The sequence below is a fragment of the Eleutherodactylus coqui genome, chromosome 2, assembly GCF_035609145.1.
Source record: "Eleutherodactylus coqui strain aEleCoq1 chromosome 2, aEleCoq1.hap1, whole genome shotgun sequence".
Taxonomy (NCBI): Eukaryota; Metazoa; Chordata; class Amphibia; order Anura; family Eleutherodactylidae; genus Eleutherodactylus; species Eleutherodactylus coqui.
The window spans coordinates 344,702,821-344,720,726 of NC_089838.1; the positions used below are offsets into that span (position 1 = coordinate 344,702,821).

Sequence of the window (17,906 nt, forward strand, 5' to 3'; positions counted from 1 at the left end):
GACCTATTACACAGGACAGAGGACAGGTGAGTTCTTACTGACCTATTACACAGGACAGAGGCCAGGTGAGCTCTTACTGACCTATTACACAGGACTGTGGCCAGGTGAGCTCTTACTGACCTATTACACAGGACTGTGGACAGGTGAGCTCTTACTGACCTATTATACAGGACAAAGGCCAGGTGAGCTCTTACTGACCTATTACACAGGACGGAGGCCAGGTGAGCTCTTACTGACCTATTACACAGGACGGAGGACAGGTGAGCTCTTACTGACCTATTACACAGGACGGAGGACAGGTGAGCTCTTACTGACCTATTACACAGGACGGAGGACAGGTGAGCTCTTACTGACCTATTACACAGGACAGGTGAGCTCTTACTGACCTATTACACAGGACAGAGGACAGGTGAGCTCTTACTGACCTATTACACAGGACTGTGGACAGGTGAGCTCTTACTGATCTATTTCAGAGGACAGGTGAGCTCTTACTGACCTACTACACAGGACTGTGGACAGGTGAGCTCTTACCGACCTACCACTGAGGACAGGTGAGCTCCTACCGACCTACCACTGAGGACAGGTGAGCTCTTACCGACCTACCACTGAGGATAGGTGAGCTCTTACCGACCTACCACTGAGGACAGGTGAGCTCTTACCGACCTACCACTGAGGACAGGTGAGCTCTTACCGACCTACCACTGAGGACAGGTGAGCTCTTACCGACCTACCACTGAGGACAGGTGAGCTCTTACCGACCTACCACTGAGGACAGGTAAGCTCTTACCGACCTATCACAGAGGACAGGTGAGCTCTTACTAACCTACTACACAGGACAGAGTGCAGGTGAGCTTTTACTGACCTATTACACAGAACAGAGCACAGGTGGGCTCATACTGATGTATTACACAGGATAGTGGGCAATTGAGCTCTTACTGACCTATTACACAGGAGAGGAGACAGGTGTGCTTTTACTGACCTACTACACAGGACAGAGCGCAGGTAAGCTCTTCCAGACCTATTACACAGGGGAGAACGCAGGTGAGCTCTTACTGACCTATTACAAAGGACAGAGGACAGGTGAGCTCTTGTTGACCTACTACACAGGACAGGGGACAGGTGAATTCTTACTGACCTATTACATAGGACGGAGCGCAGGCGAGCTATTACAGACCTATTACACAGGAGGGAGCGCAGGTGGGCTCATACTAATTAATTACACAGGATAGTGGACAATTGAGCTCTTACTAACCTATTACACAGGACAGAGGATAGGTGAGCTCTTACTGATATATTACACAGGAGAGAGCTCAGGTAAGTTCTTACTGACCTATTACACAGGGAAGAGCACAGGTGAGCTCTTACTGACCCACTACATTGGAGAGGAGACGCGTGAGCTCTACCTGACCAATTACACAGGAGAGGGCGCAGGTGAGCTCTTCCTGAACTATTGCATAGGACAGAAGACAGGTGAGCTCTTATTGACCTACTACACAGGACACAGCGCAGGTGAGCTCTTACTGACATACTACACAGAACTGAGGACAGGTGAGCTCTTACTGACCTATTACACAGAACTGAGGACAGGTGAGCTCTTACTGACCTATTACACAGGACAGCGGACAGGTGAGCTCTTACTGACCTATAACAGAGGACAGGTGAGCTCTAATTGACCTATTACACAGGACTGTGGACAGGTGAGCTCCTACCGACCTACCACTGAGGACAGGTGAGCTCCTACCGACCTACCACTGAGGACAGGTGAGCTCTTACCGACCTACCACTGAGGACAGGGGAGCTTTTACTGACCTATCACAGAGGACAGGTGAGCTCTTACTAACCTACTACACAGGACAGAGCGCAGGTGAGCTCTTACTGACCTATTATACAGGACGGAGGACAGGTGAGCTCTTACTAACCTACTACACAGGACAGCGCGCAGGTGAGCTTTTACTGACCTATTACACAGGACACAGGACAGGTAAGCTCTTACTGACCTATTACACAGGACAGCGGACAATTGAGCTCTTACTGACCTCTTACACAGGACAGAGGACAGGTGAGCTTTTACTGACCTATTACACAGGACTGTGGACAGGTGAGCTCTTACTGACTCTTACACAGGACGGAGGACAGGTGAGCTCTTACTGAGCTATTACACAGGACGGAGAACAGGTGAGCTCTTACTGACCTATTACACAGGACTGTGGACAGGTGAGCTCTTACTGACCTATTACACAGGACAGAGGCCAGGTGAGCTCTTACTGACCTATTACACAGGACGGAGGCCAGGTGAGCTCTTACTGACCTATTACACAGGACAGAGGCCAGGTGAGCTCTTACTGACCTATTACACAGGACAGAGGCCAGGTGAGCTCTTACTGACCTATTACACAGGACAGAGGCCAGGTGAGCTCTTACTGACCTATTACACAGGACGGAGGACAGGTGAGCTCTTACTGACCTATTACACAGGACTGTGGACAGGTGAGCTCTTACTGACCTATAACAGAGGACAGGTGAGCTCCTACCGACCTACCACTGAGGACAGGTGAGCTCCTACCGACCTACCACTGAGGACAGGTGAGCTCTTACCGACCTACCACTGAGGACAGGTGAGCTCTTACTAACCTACTACACAGGACAGAGCGCAGGTGAGCTCTTACTGACCTATTATACAGGACGGAGGACAGGTGAGCTCTTACTAACCTACTACACAGGACAGCGCGGAGGTGAGCTTTTACTGACCTATTACACAGGACGGAGGACAGTTGAGCTCTTACTGACCTATTATACAGGACACAGGACAGGTGAGCTCTTACTGACCTATTACACAGGACAGGTGAGCTCTTACTGACCTATTACACAGGACAGGTGAGCTCTTACTGACCTATTACACAGGACAGCAGACAATTGAGCTCTTACTGACCTCTTACACAGGACAGAGGACAGGTGAGCTTTTACTGACCTATTACACAGGACTGTGGACAGGTGAGCTCTTACTGACTCTTACACAGGACGGAGGACAGGTGAGCTCTTACTGAGCTATTACACAGGACGGAGGACAGGTGAGCTCTTACTGACGTATTACACAGGACTGTGAACAGGTGAGCTCGTACTGACCTATTACACAGGACTGTGGACAGGTGAGCTCTTACTGACCTATTACACAGGACAGCGGACAATTGAGCTCTTACTGACCTATTACACAGGACAGCGGACAATTGAGCTCTTACTGACCTATTACACAGGACAGGTGAGCTCTTACTGACCTATTACACAGGACTGTGGACAGGTGAGCTCTTACTGACCTCTTACACAGGACAGCAGACAATTGAGCTCTTACTGACCTATTACACAGGACTGTGGACGGGTGAGCTCTTACTGACTCTTACACAGGACTGTGGACAGGTGAGCTCTTACTGAGCTATTTCACAGGACGGAGGACAGGTGAGCTCTTACTGACCTATTACACAGGATTGTGGAAGGGTGAGCTCTTACTGACCTATTACACAGGGCAGAGGACAGGTGAGCGCTTACTGACCTATTACACAGGACAGAGGACAGGTGAGCGCTTACTGACCTATTACACAGGACAGAGGACAGGTGAGCTCTTACTGACCTATTAAACAGGACGGAGGACAGGTGAGTTCTTACTGACCTATTACACAGGACTGTGGACAGGTGAGCTTTTACTGACCTATTACACAGGACGGAGGCCAGGTGAGCTCTTACTGACCTATTACACAGGACAGAGGCCAGGTGAGCTCTTACTGATGTATTACACAGGACAGAGGCCAGGTGAGCTCTTACTGACGTATTACACAGGACAGAGGCCAGGTGAGCTCTTACTGACCTATTACACAGGACAGAGGCCAGGTGAGCTCTTACTGACCTATTACACAGGACAGAGGCCAGGTGAGCTTTTACTGACCTATTACACAGGACAGAGGCCAGGTGAGCTCTTACTGATGTATTACACAGGACAGAGGCCAGGTGAGCTCTTACTGACCTATTACACAGGACAGAGGCCAGGTGAGCTCTTACTGACCTATTACACAGGACAGCGGACAGGTGAGCTCTTACTGACCTATAACAGAGGACAGGTGAGCTCTAATTGACCTATTACACAGGACTGTGGACAGGTGAGCTCCTACCGACCTACCACTGAGGACAGGTGAGCTCCTACCGACCTACCACTGAGGACAGGTGAGCTCCTACCGACCTACCACTGAGGACAGGTGAGCTCTTACCGACCTACCACTGAGGACAGGGGAGCTTTTACTGACCTATCACAGAGGACAGGTGAGCTCTTACTAACCTACTACACAGGACAGAGCGCAGGTGAGCTTTTACTGACCTATTACACAGGACGGAGGACAGTTGAGCTCTTACTGACCTATTATACAGGACACAGGACAGGTGAGCTTTTACTGACCTATTACACAGGACAGGTGAGCTCTTACTGACCTATTACACAGGACAGCGGACAATTGAGCTCTTACTGACCTATTACACAGGACAGAGGCCAGGTGAGCTCTTACTGACGTATTACACAGGACAGAGGCCAGGTGAGCTCTTACTGACCTATTACACAGGACAGAGGCCAGGTGAGCTCTTACTGACCTATTACACAGGACAGAGGCCAGGTGAGCTCTTACTGATGTATTACACAGGACAGAGGCCAGGTGAGCTCTTACTGACCTATTACACAGGACAGAGGCCAGGTGAGCTCTTACTGACCTATTACACAGGACAGAGGCCAGGTGAGCTCTTACTGACCTATTACACAGGACAGAGGCCAGGTGAGCTCTTACTGACCTATTACACAGGACAGAGGCCAGGTGAGCTCTTACTGACCTATTACACAGGACAGAGGCCAGGTGAGCTCTTACTGACCTATTACACAGGACAGAGGCCAGGTGAGCTCTTACTGACCTATTACACAGGACGGAGGACAGGTGAGCTCTTACTGACCTATTACACAGGACTGTGGACAGGTGAGCTCTTACTGACCTATTACACAGGACAGCGGACAGGTGAGCTCTTACTGACCTATTACACAGGACTGTGGACAGGTGAGCTCCTACCGACCTACCACTGAGGACAGGTGAGCTCTTACCGACCTACCACTGAGGACAGGTGAGCTTTTACTGACCTATCACAGAGGACAGGTGAGCTCTTACTTACCTACTACACAGGACAGAGCGCAGGTGAGCTTTTACTGACCTATTACACAGGGCGGAGGAAAGGTGAGCTCTTACTGACCTATTATACAGGACGGAGGACAGGTGAGCTCTTACTAACCTACTACACAGGACAGAGCGCAGGTGAGCTTTTACTGACCTATTACACAGGACGGAGGACAGTTGAGCTCTTACTGACCTATTATACAGGACACAGGACAGGTGAGCTCTTACTGACCTATTACACAGGACAGGTGAGCTCTTACTGACCTATTACACAGGACAGCGGACAATTGAGCTCTTACTGACCTATTACACAGGACAGAGGACAGGTGAACTCTTACTGACCTATTACACAGGACTGTGAACAGGTGAGCTCGTACTGACCTATTACACAGGACTGTGGACAGGTGAGCTCTTACTGACCTATTACACAGGACAGAGGACAGGTGAGCTCTTACTGACCTATTACACAGGACTGTGGAAGGGTGAGCTCTTACTGACCTATTACACAGGGCAGAGGACAGGTGAGCTCTTACTGACCTATTACACAGGACTGTGGACAGGTGAGCTCTTACTGACCTCTTACACAGGACAGGTGAGCTCTTACTGACCTCTTACACAGGACAGGTGAGCTCTTACTGACCTCTTACACAGGACAGGTGAGCTCTTACTGACCTATTACACAGGACTGTGGACAGGTGAGGTCTTACTGACCTCTTACACAGGACTGTGGACAGGTGAGCTTTTACTGACCTCTTACACAGGACAGGTGATCTCTTACTGACCTCTTACACAGGACAGGTGAGCTCTTACTGACCTCTTACACAGGACAGGTGAGCTCTTACTGACCTCTTACACAGGACAGGTGAGCTCTTACTGACCTCTTACACAGGACAGGTGAGCTCTTACTGACCTCTTACACAGGACAGGTGAGCTCTTACTGACCTCTTACACAGGACAGGTGAGCTCTTACTGACCTATTACACAGGACAGAGGACAGATGAGCTCTTACTGACCTTTTACACAGGACTGTGGACTGGTGAGCTCTTACTGACTCTTACACAGGACTGTGGACAGGTGAGCTCTTACTGAGCTATTTCACAGGACGGAGGACAGGTGAGCTCTTACTGAGCTATTTCACAGGACGGAGGACAGGTGAGCTCTTACTGACCTATTACACAGGACTGTGAACAGGTGAGCTCGTACTGACCTATTACACAGGACTGTGAACAGGTGAGCTCGTACTGACCTATTACACAGGACTGTGGACAGGTGAGCTCTTACTGACCTATTAAACAGGACGGAGGACAGGTGAGCTCTTACTGACCTATTACACAGGACAGCGGACAATTGAGCTCTTACTGACCTATTACACAGGGCAGAGGACAGGTGAGCGCTTACTGACCTATTACACAGGACAGAGGACAGGTGAGCTCTTACTGACCTATTACACAGGACAGAGGACAGGTGAGCTCTTACTGACCTATTACACAGGGCAGAGGACAGGTGAGCTCTTACTGACCTATTACACAGGACTGTGGCCAGGTGAGCTCTTACTGACCTATTACACAGGGCAGAGGACAGGTGAGCTCTTACTGACTTATTACACAGGACTGTGGCCAGGTGAGCTCTTACTGACCTATTACACAGGACTGTGGACAGGTGAGCTCTTACTGACCTATTACACAGGACTGTGGACAGGTGAGCTCTTACTGACCTCTTACACAGGGCTGTGGACAGGTGAGCTCTTACTGACCTATTACACAGGAGGGAGGACAGGTGAGCTCTTACTGACCTATTACACAGGGCAGAGGACAGGTGAGCTCTTACTGACCTATTACAAAGGACTGTGGACAGGTGAGCTCTTACTGACTTATTACACAGGACTGTGGACAGGTGAGCTCTTACTGACCTATTACACAGGACGGAGGACAGGTGAGTTCTTACTGACCTATTACACAGGACGGAGGACAGGTGAGCTCTTACTGACCTCTTACACAGGACCGAGGACTGGTGAGCTCTTACTGACCTCTTACACAGGGCTGTGGACAGGTGAGCTCTTACTGACTTATTACGCAGGACTGTGGACAGGTGAGCTCTTACTGACCTATTACACAGGACTGTGGACAGGTGAGCTCTTACTGACCTCTTACACAGGACTGTGGACAGGTGAGCTGTTACTGACCTATTACACAGGACAGGTGAGCTCTTACTGACCTATTACACAGGACTGTGGACAGGTGAGCTCTTACTGACCTCTTACACAGGACTGTGGACAGGTGAGCTGTTACTGACCTATTACACAGGACAGGTGAGCTCTTGCTGACACGTTCTAGAGCATGAGTATATACATGATCCAGTGATCTACAACGCTGTTCGGTTTACGATCTTCAGTTTTGCGCAGACGTCACCAGCTCTGCATGTTGCTATGTGTGATTCAGTGGGGTGTTCGGGCAGGGGGTGACATTCCTGAGCCCCCACTAATGGGGTGAGAGGGTATCCGGGGTAACACTCCCCCTGCCTTGTTCCCGTCCATATATACGCGTACTCCGACCCTCAGTCCACAGAACTGGCCAGTCCTGAAGTATCTCGTCTCAGAGACCCCCGCCAGACCCCTCCAGGAAGCCCCTGAAATGAAAGGGATCGCAGCGCTTACCATTATGACCCTAATTATAGTGGATGTCTCTAGCAGACCATCCACACAACTCCAGGTAAGTGGGCACCTATACAATATATACAGGCTGACGACTATAAAAGCCATGCAAGAAGCAGTGGAGAGCACATATAGGACAGAGAGGGCTGTCAGTACAGAGTACATATACAGTGCTCATATACTGTATATAGGGTGGGATACGTATAGATTCTATATGGGAGCAGCTGTGATGTGTTCCATATCAATACCGGAGAGGCGAGAAAAGAGTCAGTATAGAAAATATACCCTATACAGGAAACACATGTGCTATGATCCAGTCTAATGACTATACAATCTATACGGGGCACAGGGGATGTGTGCCGGTATATAGCTTGTATACGGGGGGCAGAGGGGATGTGTGTCGGTATATAGCTTGTATACGGGGGCAGAGAGGGGATGTGTGCCGGTATATAGCTTGTATACGGGGGCAGAGGGGATGTGTGCCGGTATATAGCTTGTATACAGGGGCAGAGGGGATGTGTGCCGGTATATAGCTTGTATATGGGGGCAGAGAGGGGATGTGTGCCGGTATATAGCTTGTATATGGGGACAGAGAGGGGATGTGTGCCGGTATATAGCTTGTATACGGGGACAGAGAGGGGCTGTGTGCCGGTATATAGCTTGTATATGGGGACAGAGAGGGGATGTGTGCCGGTATATAGCTTGTATACGGGGGCAGAGGGGATGTGTGCCGGTATATAGCTTGTATACAGGGGCAGAGAGGGGATGTGTGCCGGTATATAGCTTGTATACAGGGGCAGAGAGGGGATGTGTGCCGGTATATAGCTTGTATATGGGGGCAGAGAGGGGATGTGTGCCGGTATATAGCTTGTATACAGGGGCAGAGAGGGGATGTGTGCCGGTATATAGCTTGTATACAGGGGCAGAGGGGATGTGTGCCGGTATATAGCTTGTATACGGGGACAGAGAGGGGCTGTGTGCCGGTATATAGCTTGTATATGGGGACAGAGAGGGGATGTGTGCCGGTATATAGCTTGTATACGGGGGCAGAGGGGATGTGTGCCGGTATATAGCTTGTATACTGGGGCAGAGGGGATGTGTGCCGGTATATAGCTTGTATATGGGGGCAGAGAGGGGATGTGTGCCGGTATATAGCTTGTATACGGGGGGCAGAGGGGATGTGTGCCGGTATATAGCTTGTATACGGGGGCAGAGGGGGGATGTGTGCCGGTATATAGCTTGTATACAGGGGCAGAGGGGATGTGTGCCGGTATATAGCTTGTATACGGGGGCAGAGAGGGGATGTGTGCTGGTATATAGCTTGTATACGGGGACAGAGAGGGGATGTGTGCCGGTATATAGCTTGTATACGGGGGACAGAGAGGAGATGTGTGCCGGTATATAGCTTGTATACAGGGACAGAGAGGGGATGTGTGCCGGTATATAGCTTGTATACGGGGACAGAGAGGGGGATGTGTGCCGGTATATAGCTTGTATACAGGGGCAGAGGGGGGATGTGTGCCGGTATATAGCTTGTATACGGGGGGCAGAGAGGGGATGTGTGCCGGTATATAGCTTGTATACGGGGGGCAGAGAGGGGATGTGTGCCGGTATATAGCTTGTATACGGGGGGCAGAGAGGGGATGTGTGCCGGTATATAGCTTGTATACAGGGGCAGAGAGGGGATGTGTGCTGGTATATAGCTTGTATACGGGGGGCAGAGAGGGGATGTGTGCCGGTATATAGCTTGTATACGGGGGGCAGAGAGGGGATGTGTGCCGGTATATAGCTTGTATACGGGGGGCAGAGGGGATGTGTGCCGGTATATAGCTTGTATACGGGGACAGAGAGGGGGATGTGTGCCGGTATATAGCTTGTATACGGGGGGCAGAGAGGGGATGTGTGCCGGTATATAGCTTGTATACGGGGGGCAGAGGGGATGTGTGCCGGTATATAGCTTGTATACAGGGGCAGAGAGGGGGATGTGTGCCGGTATATAGCTTGTATACGGGGGGCAGAGGGGATGTGTGCCGGTATATAGCTTGTATACGGGGGCAGAGAGGGGATGTGTGCCGGTATATAGCTTGTATACAGGGGCAGAGGGGGGATGTGTGCCGGTATATAGCTTGTATACGGGGGGCAGAGAGGGGATGTGTGCCGGTATATAGCTTGTATACAGGGGCAGAGGGGATGTGTGCCGGTATATAGCTTGTATACGGGGACAGAGAGGGGATGTGTGTCGGTATATAGCTTGTATACGGGGGCAGAGAGGGGATGTGTGTCGGTATATAGCTTGTATACAGGGGCAGAGAGGGGATGTGTGTCGGTATATAGCTTGTATACAGGGGCAGAGGGGATGTGTGCCGGTATATAGCTTGTATACAGGGGCAGAGGGGATGTGTGCCGGTATATAGCTTGTATACAGGGGCAGAGGGGATGTGTGCCGGTATATAGCTTGTATACGGGGGCAGAGAGGGGATGTGTGCCGGTATATAGCTTGTATACAGGGGCAGAGAGGGGATGTGTGTCGGTATATAGCTTGTATACGGGGGCAGAGAGGGGATGTGTGCCGGTATATAGCTTGTATACGGGGACAGAGAAGGGAAGTGTGCCGGTATATAGCTTGTATACAGGGGCAGAGGGGATGTGTGCCGGTATATAGCTTGTATACGGGAGCAGAGGGGATGTGTGCCGGTATATAGCTTGTATACGGGGGCAGAGGGGATGTGTGCTGGTATATAGCTTGTATACGGGGGGCAGAGGGGATGTGTGCTGGTATATAGCTTGTATACGGGGTCAGAGAGGGGATGTGTGCCGGTATATAGCTTGTATACGGGGGCAGAGAGGGGATGTGTGCCGGTATATAGCTTGTATACGGGAGCAGAGGGGATGTGTGCCGGTATATAGCTTGTATACGGGGGGCAGAGAGGGGATGTGTGCCGGTATATAGCTTGTATACGGGGGGCAGAGAGGGGATGTGTGCCGGTATATAGCTTGTATACGGGGGCAGAGAGGGGATGTGTGCCGGTATATAGCTTGTATACGGGGGCAGAGAGGGGATGTGTGCCGGTATATAGCTTGTATACGGGGGCAGAGAGGGGATGTGTGCCGGTATATAGCTTGTATACGGGGGCAGAGGGGATGTGTGCTGGTATATAGCTTGTATACGGGACAGAGAGGGGATGTGTGTCGGTATATAGCTTGTATACGGGGGCAGAGAGGGGATGTGTGCCGGTATATAGCTTGTATACGGGGGCAGAGAGGGGATGTGTGCCGGTATATAGCTTGTATACGGGGGCAGAGAGGGGATGTGTGCCGGTATATAGCTTGTATACGGGGGGCAGAGGGGATGTGTGCTGGTATATAGCTTGTATATGGGGGACAGAGAGGGGATGTGTGCCGGTATATAGCTTGTATACGGGGGCAGAGAGGGGATGTGTGCCTGTATATAGCTTGTATACGGGGGCAGAGAGGGGATGTGTGCCGGTATATAGCTTGTATACAGGGGCAGAGAGGGGATGTGTGCCTGTATATAGCTTGTATACAGGGGCAGAGGGGATGTGTGCCTGTATATAGCTTGTATACAGGGGCAGAGGGGATGTGTGCTGGTATATAGCTTGTATACAGGGGCAGAGGGGATGTGTGCTGGTATATAGCTTGTATACGGGGGCAGAGAGGGGATGTGTGCCTGTATATAGCTTGTATACGGGGGCAGAGAGGGGATGTGTGCCGGTATATAGCTTGTATACGGGGGCAGAGAGGGGATGTGTGCCTGTATATAGCTTGTATACGGGGGCAGAGGGGATGTGTGCCTGTATATAGCTTGTATACAGGGGCAGAGGGGATGTGTGCTGGTATATAGCTTGTATACGGGGGACAGAGAGGGGATGTGTGCCGGTATATAGCTTGTATACGGGGGCAGAGAGGGGATGTGTGCCGGTATATAGCTTGTATACGGGAGCAGAGGGGATGTGTGCCGGTATATAGCTTGTATACGGGGGCAGAGGGGATGTGTGCTGGTATATAGCTTGTATACGGGGGCAGAGAGGGGATGTGTGCCGGTATATAGCTTGTATACGGGGGCAGAGAGGGGATGTGTGCCGGTATATAGCTTGTATACAGGGGCAGAGAGGGGATGTGTGCCGGTATATAGCTTGTATACGGGGGCAGAGGGGATGTGTGCCGGTATATAGCTTGTTTACGGGGGGCAGAGAGGGGATGTGTGCCGGTATATAGCTTGTATAAGGGGGCAGAGAGGGGATGTGTCGGTATATAGCTTGTATAAGGGGGCAGAGAGGGGATGTGTGCCTGTATATAGCTTGTATACAGGGGCAGAGAGGGGATGTGTGCCGGTATATAGCTTGTATACGGGGGGCAGAGAGGGGATGTGTGCCGGTATATAGCTTGTATAAGGGGGCAGAGAGGGGATGTGTGTCGGTATATAGCTTGTATACGGGGGCAGAGAGGGGATGTGTGCCGGTATATAGCTTGTATACGGGGGCAGAGAGGGGATGTGTGCCGGTATATACCTTGTATACGGGGGCAGAGAGGGGATGTGTGCTGGTATATAGCTTGTATACGGGGGACAGAGAGGGGATGTGTGTCGGTATATAGCTTGTATACGGGGGCAGAGAGGGGATGTGTGCCGGTATATAGCTTGTATACAGGGGCAGAGGGGATGTGTGTCGGTATATAGCTTGTATACGGGGGACAGAGAGGGAATGTGTGCCGGTATATAGCTTGTATACGGGGACAGAGAGTGGATGTGTGTCGGTATAAAGCTTGTATACATGGGCAGAGAGGGGATGTGTGCCGGTATATAGCTTGTATACGGGGGGCAGAGAGGGGATGTGTGCCGGTATATAGCTTGTATACGGGGGCAGAGAGGGGATGTGTGCTGGTATATAGCTTGTATACAGGGGCAGAGAGGGAATGTGTGCCGGTATATAGCTTGTATACGGGGGCAGAGAGGGGATGTGTGTCGGTATATAGCTTGTATACGGGGGCAGAGAGGGGATGTGTGCCGGTATATAGCTTGTATACGGGGGCAGAGGGGGGATGTGTGCCGGTATATAGCTTGTATACGGGGGCAGAGAGGGGATGTGTGCCGGTATATAGCTTGTATACAGGGGCAGAGGGGATGTGTGCCGGTATATAGCTTGTATACGGGGGCAGAGAGGGGATGTGTGCCGGTATATAGCTTGTATACGGGGGCAGAGAGGGGATGTGTGCTGGTATATAGCTTGTATACGGGGGCAGAGAGGGGATGTGTGCTGGTATAAAGCTTGTATACGGGGGCAGAGAGGGGATGTGTGCCGGTATATAGCTTGTATACAGGGGCAGAGGGGATGTGTGCCGGTATATAGCTTGTATACGGGGGCAGAGAGGGGATGTGTGTCGGTATATAGCTTGTATACAGGGGCAGAGAGGATGTGTGCCGGTATATAGCTCGTATACGGGGGCAGAGAGGGGATGTGTGCCGGTATATAGCTTGTATACGGGGACAGAGAGGGGATGTGTGCCGGTATATAGCTTGTATACAGGGGCAGAGGGGATGTGTGCCAGTATATAGCTTGTATACGGGGGCAGAGAGGGGATGTGTGTCGGTATATAGCTTGTATACGGGGGGCAGAGAGGGGATGTGTGTCGGTATATAGCTTGTATATGGGGACAGAGAGGGGATGTGTGCCGGTATATAACTTGTATACAGGAGCAGAGAGGGGATGTGTGCCGGTATATAGCTTGTATATAGGAGCAGAGAGGGGATGTGTGTCGGTATATAGCTTGTATACAGGGGCAGAGGGGATGTTTGCTGGTATATAGCTTGTATACGGGGGCAGAGAGGGGATGTGTGTCGGTATATAGCTTGTATATAGGAGCAGAGAGGGGATGTGTGCCGGTATATAGCTTGTATACGGGGGGCAGAGGGGATGTGTGCCGGTTATAGCTTGTATACGGGGGCAGAGGGGATGTGTGCTGGTATATAGCTTGTATACGGGGGCAGAGAGGGGATGTGTGCCGGTATATAACTTGTACACGGGGGGCAGAGGGGATGTGTGTCGGTATATAGCTTGTATATGGGGGACAGAGAGGGGATGTGTGTCGGTATATAGCTTGTATATGGGGGACAGAGAGGGGATGTGTGCCGGTATATAGCTTGTATACAGGGGCAGAGGGGATGTGTGTCGGTATATAGCTTGTATATGGGGGGGGAGGGGATGTGTGCCGGTATATAGCTTGTATACAGGGGCAGAGAGGGGATGTGTGCCGGTATATAGCTTGTATATGGGGGACAGAGAGGGGATGTGTGCCGGTATATAGCTTGTATACGGGGACAGAGGGGATGTGTGCCTGTATATAGCTTGTATACAGGAGCAGAGAGGGGATGTGTGCTGGTATATAGCTTGTATACGGGGGCAGAGGGGGGATGTGTGTCGGTATATAGCTTGTATACGGGGGGGCAGAGAGGGGATGTGTGCCGGTATATAGCTTGTATACGGGGGCAGAGAGGGGATGTGTGCCGGTATATAGCTTGTATACAAGGGCAGAGGGGGGATGTGTGCCGGTATATAGCTTGTATACGGGGGGCAGAGAGGGGATGTGTGCTGGTATATAGCTTGTATACGGGGGCAGAGAGGGGATGTGTGCTGGTATATAGCTTGTATACGGGGGCAGAGAGGGGATGTGTGCCGGTATATAGCTTGTATACAGGGACAGAGAGGGGATGTGTGCCGGTATATAGCTTGTATACGGGGGCAGAGGGGATGTGTGCCGGTATATAGCTTGTATACAGGGGCAGAGAGGGGATGTGTGTCGGTATATAGCTTGTATACGGGGACAGAGAGGGGATGTGTGCCGGTATATAGCTTGTATACGGGGGCAGAGAGGGGATGTGTGCCGGTATATAGCTTGTACACGGGGACAGAGAGGGGATGTGTGCCGGTATATAGCTTGTATACGGGGGCAGAGAGGGGATGTGTGCCGGTATATAGCTTGTATACGGGGACAGAGAGGGGATGTGTGTCGGTATATAGCTTGTATACGGGGGCAGAGAGGGGATGTGTGCCGGTATATAGCTTGTATACGGGGGCAGAGAGGGGATGTGTGCTGGTATATAGCTTGTATACGGGGGCAGAGGGGGGATGTGTGTCGGTATATAGCTTGTATACGGGGGGGCAGAGAGGGGATGTGTGCCGGTATATAGCTTGTATATGGGGGCAGAGAGGGGATGTGTGCCGGTATATAGCTTGTATACAGGGGCAGAGAGGGGATATGTGCCGGTATATAGCTTGTATATGGGGGCAGAGAGGGGATGTGTGCCGGTATATAGCTTGTATATGGGGGCAGAGAGGGGATGTGTGCCGGTATATAGCTTGTATATGGGGACAGAGAGGGGATGTGTGCCGGTATATAGCTTGTATATGGGGACAGAGAGGGGATGTGTGCCGGTATATAGCTTGTATATGGGGACAGAGAGGGGATGTGTGCCGGTATATAGCTTGTATATGGGGACAGAGAGGGGATGTGTGCCGGTATATAGCTTGTATATGGGGACAGAGAGGGGATGTGTGCCGGTATATAGCTTGTATACAGGGGCAGAGGGGATGTGTGTCGGTATATAGCTTGTATACGGGGGCAGAGAGGGGATGTGTGCCGGTATATAGCTTGTATACGGGGACAGAGAGGGGCTGTGTGCCGGTATATAGCTTGTATATGGGGACAGAGAGGGGATGTGTGCCGGTATATAGCTTGTATATGGGGACAGAGAGGGGATGTGTGCCGGTATATAGCTTGTATACAGGGGCAGAGGGGATGTGTGCTGGTATAAAGCTTGTATACGGGGGGGCAGAGGGGATGTGTGCCGGTATATAGCTTGTATACGGGGGCAGAGAGGGGATGTGTGCCGGTATATAGCTTGTATACGGGGGCAGAGAGGGGATGTGTGTCGGTATATAGCTTGTATACAGGGGCAGAGAGGGGATGTGTGTCGGTATATAGCTTGTATACAGGGGCAGAGGGGATGTGTGCCGGTATATAGCTTGTATACAGGGGCAGAGAGGGGATGTGTGCCGGTATATAGCTTGTATACAGGGGCAGAGGGGATGTGTGCCGGTATATAGCTTGTATACGGGGGCAGAGAGGGGATGTGTGCCGGTATATAGCTTGTATACAGGGGCAGAGAGGGGATGTGTGCCGGTATATAGCTTGTATACGGGGACAGAGAAGGGAAGTGTGCCGGTATATAGCTTGTATACAGGGGCAGAGTGGATGTGTGCCGGTATATAGCTTGTATACGGGGGGCAGAGAGGGGATGTGTGCCGGTATATAGCTTGTATACGGGGGGCAGAGAGGGGATGTGTGCCGGTATATAGCTTGTATACGGGGGCAGAGAGGGGATGTGTGCCGGTATATAACTTGTACACGGGGGGCAGAGGGGATGTGTGCCGGTATATAGCTTGTATACAGGGGCAGAGGGGATGTGTGCTGGTATATAGCTTGTATACGGGGGGCAGAGGGGATGTGTGCTGGTATATAGCTTGTATACGGGGTCAGAGAGGGGATGTGTGCCGGTATATAGCTTGTATACGGGGGCAGAGAGGGGATGTGTGCCGGTATATAGCTTGTATACGGGGGCAGAGAGGGGATGTGTGACGGTATATAGCTTGTATACGGGAGCAGAGGGGATGTGTGCCGGTATATAGCTTGTATACGGGGGGCAGAGAGGGGATGTGTGCCGGTATATAGCTTGTATACGGGGGGCAGAGAGGGGATGTGTGCCGGTATATAGCTTGTATACGGGGGCAGAGAGGGGATGTGTGCCGGTATATAGCTTGTATACGGGGGCAGAGAGGGGATGTGTGCCGGTATATAGCTTGTATACGGGGGCAGAGAGGGGATGTGTGCCGGTATATAGCTTGTATACGGGGGCAGAGGGGATGTGTGCCGGTATATAGCTTGTATACGGGGGGCAGAGAGGGGATGTGTGCCGGTATATAGCTTGTATACGGGGACAGAGAGGGGATGTGTGCCGGTATATAGCTTGTATACGGGACAGAGAGGGGATGTGTGTCGGTATATAGCTTGTATACGGGGGCAGAGAGGGGATGTGTGCCGGTATATAGCTTGTATACGGGGGCAGAGAGGGGATGTGTGCTGGTATATAGCTTGTATACGGGGGGCAGAGGGGATGTGTGCTGGTATATAGCTTGTATATGGGGGACAGAGAGGGGATGTGTGCCGGTATATAGCTTGTATACGGGGGCAGAGAGGGGATGTGTGCCTGTATATAGCTTGTATACGGGGGCAGAGAGGGGATGTGTGCCGGTATATAGCTTGTATACAGGGGCAGAGAGGGGATGTGTGCCTGTATATAGCTTGTATACAGGGGCAGAGGGGATGTGTGCTGGTATATAGCTTGTATACAGGGGCAGAGGGGATGTGTGCTGGTATATAGCTTGTATACGGGGGCAGAGAGGGGATGTGTGCCTGTATATAGCTTGTATACGGGGGCAGAGAGGGGATGTGTGCCGGTATATAGCTTGTATACAGGGGCAGAGAGGGGATGTGTGCCTGTATATAGCTTGTATACAGGGGCAGAGGGGATGTGTGCCTGTATATAGCTTGTATACAGGGGCAGAGGGGATGTGTGCTGGTATATAGCTTGTATACGGGGGACAGAGAGGGGATGTGTGCCGGTATATAGCTTGTATATAGGAGCAGAGAGGGGATGTGTGTCGGTATATAGCTGTATACGGGGGCAGAGAGGGGATGTGTGTCGGTATATAGCTTGTATACGGGGGCAGAGAGGGGATGTGTGCTGGTATATAGCTTGTATACAGGGGCAGAGGGGATGTGTGCCTGTATATAGCTTGTATACAGGGGCAGAGGGGATGTGTGCTGGTATATAGCTTGTATACGGGGGACAGAGAGGGGATGTGTGTCGGTATATAGCTTGTATACGGGGGCAGAGAGGGGATGTGTGCCGGTATATAGCTTGTATACGGGGGGCAGAGAGGGGATGTGTGCCGGTATATAGCTTGTATACGGGGGCAGAGAGGGGATGT

At 51.4% G+C, this 17,906-nt stretch overlaps 1 long non-coding RNA gene across 12 annotated transcripts in view; it reads left to right on the top strand.

Annotated features, from left to right (window-relative positions):
- Window positions 1–17,906, top strand: part of LOC136613100 (uncharacterized) — a 133,283-nt gene that overhangs the window by 94,147 nt on the left and 21,230 nt on the right. Inside the window, exon 1 of one of the 12 annotated variants that reach the window (XR_010790447.1) lies at window positions 1,275–1,314. The exons of 10 other annotated variants lie outside the window; for them this stretch is intronic. This is a non-coding gene — a long non-coding RNA (uncharacterized lncRNA). Of the gene's footprint in view, window positions 1–1,274; window positions 1,315–7,743; window positions 7,901–17,906 lie in introns of those variants that run through there. One more of the 12 variants, XR_010790444.1, reaches the window with a different exon arrangement.